At 41.0% G+C, this 11,078-nt stretch overlaps 1 long non-coding RNA gene across 1 annotated transcript; it reads left to right on the top strand.

Annotated features, from left to right (window-relative positions):
• The first annotated feature begins 2,947 nt into the window (after window positions 1-2,947).
• Window positions 2,948-7,096, top strand: LOC109299883. The gene is made up of 3 exons (XR_002098046.1): window positions 2,948-3,085; window positions 6,226-6,337; window positions 7,022-7,096. It is a non-coding gene; the product is annotated as an uncharacterized LOC109299883 (long non-coding RNA).
• Window positions 7,097-11,078: the final 3,982 nt, after the last annotated feature.

Raw genomic sequence — 11,078 nt, 5'->3', positions numbered from 1 at the left:
ACATGCCCTGGGATGTGGGAAGCCCAAGGAGGTGGTGCAGAACTTGCATCGCGCACGTGAGGCTTGAGGCAGCAAAGGCCTGACTGCCCCCTCCCACAGGTGGCCCAGGGCTTGCCACCACCCCAGGGGGATGGCCCAGCCCTCCCCTCCCCAAATGCTGCAAGGGCCTGGCAGCCTAACAACAGCTTGCTCCCCCCAGCCCTGGGACAGTCAGGGAGGCTGCGCCAGGAGCCAGAGCAGAAATGTGGCTGCTTTTCTGCTTCAGAAGCTCCTACAGCTTCCAGTAGGCTGGAGGCCCCAGGTAAGCTTCTGGCCAGCCCTGGGAGCATTGCAGGGAGCCACCTGAGGCTGCTGGGGGCAGCACATGGTCTGGGAAGTCCAGGGATGTGGTGCAGAAGTTTCATCCTGCACCTGAGGCTTGGGATGGCAATGGCCTGGCTGCCCCCCACCCCCACGGGCATCCCCAGTGGGTGCTGCCACCCTGGAGGGAAGGCCTAGCCCTCCCCCTCCCTGCAGGGTCCCAGCGGCCGGGCAGCAGCTCACCCCCCCCAGCCCCAGGACAGGCAGGGAGGCTGTACCAGGAGCCAGAGCGGAGCCATGGCTGCTTTTTTCCTGCAACCTCCCCGAGCTTCCCACACCCCAGGCCGGGACCCTGCCAGGTCAGGCCCTGCCCCAGCAGCCTTAGAAGATGTTCCGTGCTGCCCCTGGGGTTGGCCAGGAGCTTCCCCAGGGCCCCTGGGCTCCTTGTTGCCACAGGAATTTATGTAGCAGAAAAGCAGCTGAGGCCTGGGGCTGGGGAGCAAGCTGCCACTGGGCCCTTGTGGGGCTGGGGGGTGCAGGCCTTCCCCCTGGGGTGGTGGCACCCACTGGAGCCTCCCGTGGTGGGTGGGGCAGCCGAGCCGTTGCTGCCCCGAGCCTCAGGTGCAGGATACAAGTTCTGTGCCACCTCTCTACACACTGGGCCACATTTCTACCAGGTCATGCCAACCCCAGGAGCCCCAGGTGTCCCCTGTGCTGTCCTCAGGGCTGGAGAAGGGGGTTGGGAGCCAGCAACAGCTGGCGGTGCCCCAGGGCCAGTGTCAATGGGGACTAGAGCAGGCTGGCAGGAGCCCAGGGCATGGCTGGATGGGCTCTCTGGAGCCAGGTTGGGCTACTCCAGCAGGGAGAGAGGGGAACCACCCTTCTCTGGACCCCACCAGCACCGGCTCCCACATGCCCCCTTGGTCCCAGCCCCTTCCCCCAGCCTCATAGCCAGATGGGGACCAGCACATGCAGGTCCCACACCCTCTTACCTGAGTTTCCAGCTCTGGCACAGGTGGGAACAGCCCTGTGGTCCCTCCAGCTGCAGGGGGTGGGGCAGGGTGGGCCCTGCTCTTCCAGGGGCCTGCTGTGGCTTCCCCTGGGTCCTACTATACAGGAGTCAGAGGCAAATAAATATTAACTTTTAAAAAATTTCTAGGGGCCCTGAAGGCTGGACAGAATGGCTTGGAGGGCCAGATCTGGCCCGCGGACCGTATTTTGCCCACCCCTGTTTTAATACCTTGTTTCACTAGCACAGTCCAACTGTTAACTCTTCTCTCCAACACTGACCACACATGAACTCTCATTGGGGCAGGACAGGTATGCTTCTTTTCTTCCTAGGAAAATTCATAACATTTCCTCCTCTTGCCAGTTGCTATTTATCTAAAACCCACAAAAAGATTATACTATACAGAACACACTTTAATCACTCTGTTGCTTTTGTTTTGACCACTTCATTTCTTCTCATGGCAGTCTAAACAAAACATTGTTACTTTTCACTGCTTTCAATCTGCCTTCCTATATTTTATTAAATCTAAATCAACCTTCTTTACTTACCAAGGAAGTAAGTCTACCTATATCCTACATAGATCTAATCTGGACACGTTTCCCATCATGTAAAAATATTTTTGAGGTTTCAAAAATTGAGAGAGAGAAAAAGAGAGATCAAATCCACTGGTCAGAGTATGTTTCTGCAATGTAAAAGACCCTTGTCCCGCCTGATTCAGACTAAAGACTTGAACCTTGGTTTCCCCCAGCCAAGCTGAAATCCTAAGCCCTTGAGTATTGTGGGATAGATGAGAATCTCTCCCAGTTAAGTTCCATCATTGTCAAAACTGGTATGCATGAAAAGTTTAGGCTTTGACAAACTGAAATTTTCCAGAGGAAAAAAAAATTGGAAAACTCTACCAGTTTTCACAGCTGGCCTTAGGAGTGGGCAATACGAGGGACTGCCCAGGGTGCCAAGGTTAGGGGGCCACACACATGCACACATACACATAAGCACACACACATGTGAGCCGCCCATGCTGACATCAGGACTCTTCCCCCACCCCACCCTGCCCTGGCCAATCCCTGCCCCAGGCAGGAGGAGTGGTGCCCAGCCCAGCCCACCTCCTGCCTCCAGTCACTGCTCAGGAGGAGATGGGTCAGGCATGTGCGGGTGGGGTGGCACCTGCTCCAGTCCACCCACCTTGCTCCTGCATAGCAGCAGCAGTGCCTGCCCACCCACTTGCCTGGCACACCATGCCACTCTGGCTCCCTGCCAAACCATGTCCCACATCCCTAACTACCTGCCTATGCCTGCAGCAGCTCCATAGACTTGGGGAGAGGGGAGAAGGATGCCAAAATACAAGTTCACCCAGGGCATCATTTTCCCTAAAGCCAGCTTTGCCAACTGTAACCCTCGCTTCATTTTCTGTGTTATTAATATTAGATCTGGCCAAAACCAGCAAAAGCCTCCATGAAAATGTACTCAGTAATACAGGCTTTTGGTCTGTGTTCATATTCATTACAGCTTTCTTTTCTTTAAACATTCTTGAGGCTGAATGTTGCTACCATGAATGTTTTAGAAAACAGATTTTACACTAAACATGCTGAAACACTTACAGGGAACATATTTTAAATTCAGTTTTCAGAAGCACTAACATCAGAAACTCTTACTAGTATGATGTGCATCAAACTGGAGAATAAGAAACGATGAAATGTCCTGTACATGACTGATTACAACTAAGCAAAACAACTCAAGTAACAAGCCACAGAGGACAAAAAATTCACAAATATGTCAGTAAGTAATTCTGAACAACAAATGGACTTGAGAAAGAATACCTATACACAGACATGGTACAAGGAAATTGTTTGCCAACATTTAACTACCAAATTATTTATTTGTAATTATTCATCTGAAGCTAGTAAACATTATTGAAAGAAGCATATTATATTTCATTCTTGAAATCTTGCCTCGATCCCGAACGCTTGTATTGATCTGATACCAAAATTATGGATGTACTATATATCTGTGACTATCTTTTCTAATATTTTGTAAGATTGTGATAAGTACAGATGTTAATATAACAATATAATTGGGGGAGAGGGCAGGGAAATTGATTTGAAATCAAAGGTATTTTTACCATTGACTTTAGCCCACCTGCCTCTGCCTGCAGCAACACCATAGAGTTGGGGGGATAGGGAGGGGTGCCAAAATAAAGGTTACTCAGGGCACCATTTCCCCTAAGGCCAGCTCTGTAATCTTTTCTTCATTTTCTTTGTTATTAATATTAGATCTGGCCAAAACCAGCAAAAACATGAATGAAAATACTTATGAAGTACATGTAGAGTTATGCAGTGAGACCCAGATCCTCAGAAATATCTACCCTAACTCCTACTGCTGTTAATGGGAGCAAAAATATCTAAACACCTTTGATGATCTGAGCACTTACAAGTTTTATGCTCTCATTTGCTTCAGTCCCAGAGGGTGTGTCTACAAGTCACCGTGCGGTGATGTTGGCACGACACCGTGTGGTGTGGTAGCAACGTACTGCATGCTGTGGGTGGTGCGCAATTAGATTTTGCTGCTACATCACTGTAGTGGTGTGCTAAAATGGGGGAGCGTGCTGCTATGACGATGTAGCTGCCAATCCCATGTAGACCTAAGTGATTACTATGTCGTCGTAGCAGACCATACAGCGATGCAACATGTCAATATGTTGCTGTAGGGCGATCTGTAGACGTGCCCAGAGATACTCTGTTTAACAGCAATTGTTCATTTAGGACCACGTTTGGAAAGGAAGAGTCTTAAGTTACATAGGTAATAAGTGTGGGTGCTTCTAAGTACAATTACTTTCACTTCAAGCATAAATAATGTGTCGTAAATAGTTTGGTGTTTGCTTGGTTTGGTTTTGTTTGTTTTATTTTCTCTGACTTTAGACATTCTGGTTTTTGTCCTCAGCAACAATACTGAAATGACATATGAAATCTTATCTGCCCAGCCACATATTTCTGTGATACCCATTAGCACTGCATCTGACCATTGCAAAAATGCATGGAAGAATTCATCCTCATAATGCCCCCATGAAGTAAGGAGGTATTAACCCCAGTGAGAACTGGCACACTGAGGCACAGGCTGCTTAAGTGATTTCCCTAGTGGCAGAACTGAAAACTATAAGAGTACCTATACATGTGCTCGGATGCATTCTGATTAGAATGCATCAGAGCAGACTCAACTAATTGAGTCTGCTGGAGCATTCTAATTAAGATACTTCAGCATGCTGCAGCATCTTGCATATTCAGCATCCTGCATTTCAAAATGGCAGCGGGGGTGCTTTAACTAAGGCTCATCAAACAAGCTCTAGTTAATGTACCCTTGCTGCCATTTTGAAATGTGGGATGCTGAATATACAAGATGCTGCCGCATTTTAATTAAAGAGGCTCCCAAGACCTGCTTTAATTAAAATGCCCCTCCCTGCAACCCTGGAGCACGTGTATAGGTACCCAAATCCCCAGAAGTAAATCTTTCATTTCCGTAGTGGCAACTAAACCCACCACTCCTGAGTTTCAGAGTCCCTTAATCACAACACTCTGCAAGGGCTTCGATTGCACTTTCTATAACTCACCTAACGCATAAAGATACTAATGTACCAAAGGATGCCATACCAGTGCTTGCTGTATCATTCTCAGCCCAATATTTATGATTAATCTGCTTTCTATTTGTATTGTATTTGAACTTTTGGATGAACCCTGCAGTCAATATCCCTGGCATAACCTGATTTGAGTGAGTCTGTTTTATGGCAAGGATCTAGCCATATGCAAGTGGGTACAAGTTCTTAAGCTTCTGTCCATCAGTTTTGATGTTCCAAAACTTTTGAGTACTTTATATTACAACCTTAATAAAGGTCTTCTACCAGGGTTTCTTTTGTATGTAATGTATGCAGGAAACTGCTCCAGCTGTGTGCTGTACATATAATTTCAGATGAATTTGCTGGGTTGTAGGTGTTGTCTTTTTGGGGGACAGAAAAACCTAAGAATTTGTTGGGCGCCTTTAAGAAGGCAAATTGAAAACAAAAATAAAAATATCATCATGCCACTATACAAATCCATGTATAGTGGATCCATTAATAGCTACAGAGCAGAAGAGTCAGAGTATCCTCTGGCATCTCTGAACCAATGACAGTGGATGGCAGACAAGGTAAAACAGAAGCTAGATCACTTTAGATATACTTTGTTCATATGCTCTGCCTCTAATGCATCTACTGTCTGAGACAAGATACAGAGGTAAATAGACCCACTATGTTATTTCTTATGTTCTTATATACTTCTGAAATAAACACCCATGCAGTTTGTTGTTCTATTGCTGTCTTCTGGTAATAACAAAAAACGTGCTTCAACGAATTCAGTGCTAGTTCCACAAGCCCACTACTTCTTACAGCACCTAAATCAAAAATAATGAAATGCTGTTTTGATCCCGAGTGATAACTCTATCATGATAAGCTGGACTGACTCAGAAAGGTGTGTCTTTCAGCACACTAGTTAGCCTTCTCTGTCCCCATGTTTAACTTGAAGACCAGTCTCTCTCTTTCTAGCATATTCTTGCCTTTTCAAATTACTGGTTAATACTGTAGTAGCAAAGATAAACTTCATAAAATAGATTAAATACTAAAAATGTAATTATGTTTTAAATTCAATGTAAATGTTTAAAAGTATAAAAACTTTGTGTTTTTGCATTTAGTACTGAAACCTCTCATGTATATGTATAGAGCAATTGACCACCCATAAAACTGTCTCACAAATTTCAAAGTAATGGTTTGTGTAATTATATTGAATCAGAGGGGTCCTGTTACTTTGTTCATAGCTGGGGGAAAAAAAAGCTTATGTAATACTGAAATGAAATGTTATTACAGTCTCACTTACTCATTCTTGGAATTGGCTTAGTGATTACTTCAACATCGACATCAGTGAAAAACATTTGACATCTGGCCTAGAAAATCAGACAGCAGACCACAGAGACTTTGATTAAAAAACTTCATGCAATTTTCTGCAATCAGTAAGTTGGCTTATTCTTTTATCAGAATGAAGGTTTCTTTCATCACCTGCAAATTTCTAGGAAGGCAAGAAAGAAAGAAAGAAAGAAAGAAAGAAAGGTTTGCAAATTTTTATATGAATCTCCATTTCTGCAAAATATTACACATAATAGCCTGTCCAGTTTTACAAAAGATTTGATTATTTTTGTTAGCAAATAGTCATGTTTCATTCTTTTAGCAATTTTGTTGTAACTTCTCTACTATCTAAGTGTGCTGTGCCACCCTTCTCTATGTAATGATTTTGCAGCACTCTTGCATATGTCACACTCACATGCTGTGAAAAGCTTTTTCATACCCACTGCATGTCACTGACTGATCCCAAGGTAGAAATAACATAGGCCACTTAATTTTGGTATTTTATACCCGCCTCTAGAGCACAGTCACTCTATAATGGAAAGAATGGACTGTTAGCACAATATTGCAACATAGATCCTGAAACAAACTGCACTGCAGTATCATCATGAATTAAAGTCTCAGGCTGATACTCTAGCTCATGGCATAAGAGAGTAGGACATCAATGAACTCATGCAAGAAACACTGCAGTAATGAGCCATCACAGTGCCTTTCCTCTTTGAGGCAAATTTATATGATGAAATTTGATAATTAACTTATGTCCAACAAACTAATTTCAATATATCTGTTTTCAGGTCACAGAAAGTTGCTGAAGCCATTGCAAATACAATACCCCATCTTCCTCTTCTGTCACAAGGACAAAGTCCCTGCTAATATAATGTCACAGTAAATTTGCTTATCTCTTACGAACAACGAGGTATGCTATAAAATATGTTCGCACTATCAAAACATTCATAATCAAATCCTAATAAAATTATGAAGTTGAAATAAAAGGGAACTACTGTATCTCTATATTGTATGGTAGAATGTAATCCTTGAAAGGGATAATGCTTGACAAACCCCTCTGCTTTATATATTTTTTCTTGACTGCTTAAATCTACAAGGGGGAGAGAAGAATTTGGAGGTCCCCAGAAATAAAAAGAAAACCTATCTTCAAATGAAAACTGAGAAACAGGAACGTTAGTCTCAAATATAATGATACAGTACATTTCCAAGGCGCTGTCCAGATAGGTCACAGTCAGTCCAAAATATTTCTCTAGGGATGCCTTTTTGTTATTCTTGTTACTGTTTTTTATTAAAAGCAACAATGTTGCTTCCTTCTTGACAAGACATAATTTATATTATGCAACAATCAAAGGAGCATTGGTACTACTAAATGAAGCACTTATATTAACACAATAAAACACTGCATTGTCCAAATGCACTTCTACAGTGACACACCAATTTGGTCAAGTAATAGTGATATACTTGTTAGAGCAGGAAGTATCTCTTTCTACATGTGTGGACAGCATCTAGCACACTTGAGGGTGCTAAAAGGATACAAAAAAGAATAATGATATTTAATTTTTTTTATATCTTACTCTTAAAGATCAATCTACTAATTCTAAAAGTGCATCTTTAAATTCCGGAGTGGCATTACCACTTTAAAGATGAATCATCACAGCATAACAAATGTACTGCTAGGAAGGATGTTGAAGCTGGTGGATATAAGAAAGGCACCTCATTCAGATTAAATATAAGAAACAGTTAAGCTCTTTTTGGAGTAAGACAGTATCATGTACTGTACAAACCACACACCAAACGTAAGGGAACTCAGAAACTGAGCTGTGGAGTTTACTGGGAGCTACATACGAACACAGAGAGCTTGATATAATTTGAGAAACCTGTAGCTTTCTGCTACCTAAAGCATGTAAAAACAGAGAGAAAACGGGAACAAATAGGTGCAAGATAGCCAAGGAGACAAGAAGAAAAGAACTTCTAATTGACCTTGAGGGGGCTCTTTGGGCAGACTGATGACTTGAATAATGTGCAAATTGTGAGAAAAAAACTGCCTCCTATTTTTTGCCACCTCCTATGCTCACAGAAACTGGATTTTAATGTTATTTTTGGGAATAAACAGGACGACATGAAAATATATGACACTAGTCTCCAAATGGAAACAACTATAAGACACCAACAACTGGTAACTACTTGGATCCAAAGAAATAACATACTGATTTTTATATAATACTATAATTTTGTGTACATAAGTTTCTGGTTATTCTATTTTTCCTCTTGAATATATTTTTAAACAAGTTGAGAAGTTCATTCTCTTATCCCTTTTGACTGTCAGACCCACAAGAATACATACTACAAGTTCTACAAATATCAAAGCCTCGGTGCTCTCTCAAAGCTTACAATTTTCTACAATACTGTTCTAGATCAGTACTGTTTCTACTTGAAAACACTTTATCCAGATGATACCTTATAAGGAAAATGATTTATTATGCTGTATCTATTTATGCAATGGATCCTGTAGAAACCTCAGATGAAACAGATTCTGCCTCATGGTAATCTGTAGTACCAGGGTTCTAGATTCAATTTTCTAATATACTTTTCTAATTTATTATGCAATAGTGATATATTTAGCACACCAAACTTTTCCTAACTATAACAGTAGGCTGCATATTAAAAACAGACCAGTAAAATGTTCTTCTTATATTCAATTTCAAATGCCAAAGTATGCCAGCACTAAATGACATGGCACTTCTTCCTTACCTATTTTTCTCCTGAAATCACAACATCAATAAACATGGCTAACTCTTTGTAAAAGGGCTGGAGATCTGACTTTCCTATTTATCTCAGAACAACCTTCAAGTATCATCAGTTTGAGCATCTGTTGTTCTGCACTATCATGAAATAAAAACCATCATCCTGTAAAATTTTATGTAGAGCATAAGCAGCTTAATTGGCTTGTTTTAATCAAAATAGGAACTTGGTTTAAGTGGGTTTTTTTAGTTTTTCCGTCAAAACAAGATTAACTTCTCCTATGACACAGGCAGTCTCTTACTTTTCCTTTCCATTCCTTTTATACAGTTATATATGAATAATTGATTTTTCAGGTCAGTGCAGAACCAAAAATTCAAGAAAAATTCATTTTGGGTCACTAGAAATGAATATATCTTGTTTTTTTCTCAATGAAATTAAAAACAGGGAAAAATTATTTTAGGTCAAACAAATGATCCCAAATGAATAATTTAATTCTAGTTTTGGGTGTTTTCAGCTGTACACGTCAAAGTTTGACTTTTTTGTTTCATGTGTACTTATGAAACTGTTTGCAATTAATGGAAAAGTCTCATGCATCGTTTCTGATTTTTTCATTGCACCATTAGAGGAGCACAGTTAATACTGCCTTGGTATTAACTGTGCATTGAGAGGTATAGAAAGTCAACTCTGGTGCACTTTCTATACCTTTAGATGTTTGGTATTCTAAATGCATCCTTAACTCTGAATGTCTAGGATTTTGCTTATTAATTTTATTTATGTTTAATTGTTGTTTTTCATTATAACTTTGATATATTCTGTTAAAACATTATTTTCCCTTAAGTTATTCATATATACCCTAAATCTTAAATCAAGAATAAAAAAAATTAGAACTGTTTTTTTTTTAGTGTTTTTACACGCACTAGAAAACATGAAGCAGGGGCCTCTAGATGGCACTCAATAAGGCAGAAATAATGGTCTACTCAAGCAAGGTCATATAATTCATAATAGCTCATATTTCATAATTTTCTTTTTCGTCACTTTTACCAAAGTATATCTGCGACATCCTTTAAAGTAAGGCTCAAGGCATTTTACATTCTTTTCAGTTATTCACTTGATCTTGGGAAGGTGTGCATTGCTGGCTAAATTATACTGCCTCCCATTTTGGGCTGTATTTGGTGTATTACCTCCATTTTCGTCAAAATAAATTTTAATTTTTATCTGTTAAAAGGGCAAAGCCTGTAATATAAGGACTATGAATTTTTGAAGATGAAAACCTGATTTGAAAACTTTCTCTGAGAAAGTATTATAAAGTACTTTGATACTACAAATTAGAAATCTGTCAACTACAGAGTCACTTAAATTTTCATCTGTTCATATAATGAAATGTTGTTTTGCACTGGATTGCTGAACTTCCAAATTATACATACTGTAAGAAATTTTCTTGGCATTAGGAATCATATTTCTGACATATTTTGCTCTGTAAATGCAGTCTCCTGGTACCATATGGAGGTACTAAATCTTTAGTGACTCAGAGGAAAAATGCCACCTACTGAATGAGCAATACTGTTTCAAACAGTACTGTGTGTGCTTTATAGGTCTCTAATTCAAATACTGACAGGGTCAATCTAGTTAAATTGTGAGATCTGACAGTAATACAAACCACAGAAGCTGTAGGCTTCATATAAAGGGTAGCTGAAACAGGGGACAAAGCCAGATCCTGTTTGGTTTTAGAGGTGCCTACATGTAAACATCCTAACACCTAAAATTTAGGCACCTCAGCCCAAGGGAGAGATCCAAATTGATCAGATTTAGCCAACTAGGAACCTGAAATAGCCAATTGGGAAACTTAAGCGCCTCCAAAGCATGATGCCATTTGACTGAGTGGTGCAAATTGAATGGGAGAAGGTAGGCATCTCCAAAGGCCCATTCAAAAAAGCAGGAAGCAGCCAAATGAAAACACTAAGCCCTGTGATATATCTGAGCTCCCCATTTTTCAGGAGCTCAGGCACCTGAAAATTAGGCATCTCTATTCACTTGTGATCCACTTCTGAGGGTAATTACTGCTGTGGTTCATAGATTCATAGATTCATAGATTAAGGGTCGGAA

The sequence above is a fragment of the Gavialis gangeticus genome, unplaced genomic scaffold, assembly GCF_001723915.1.
Source record: "Gavialis gangeticus isolate Ggan-Ray unplaced genomic scaffold, GavGan_comp1, whole genome shotgun sequence".
Classification (NCBI taxonomy): Eukaryota; Metazoa; Chordata; order Crocodylia; family Gavialidae; genus Gavialis; species Gavialis gangeticus.
Note: the sequence above shows the minus strand (reverse complement) of the source record. Positions and strands in the feature narration are given on the sequence as shown.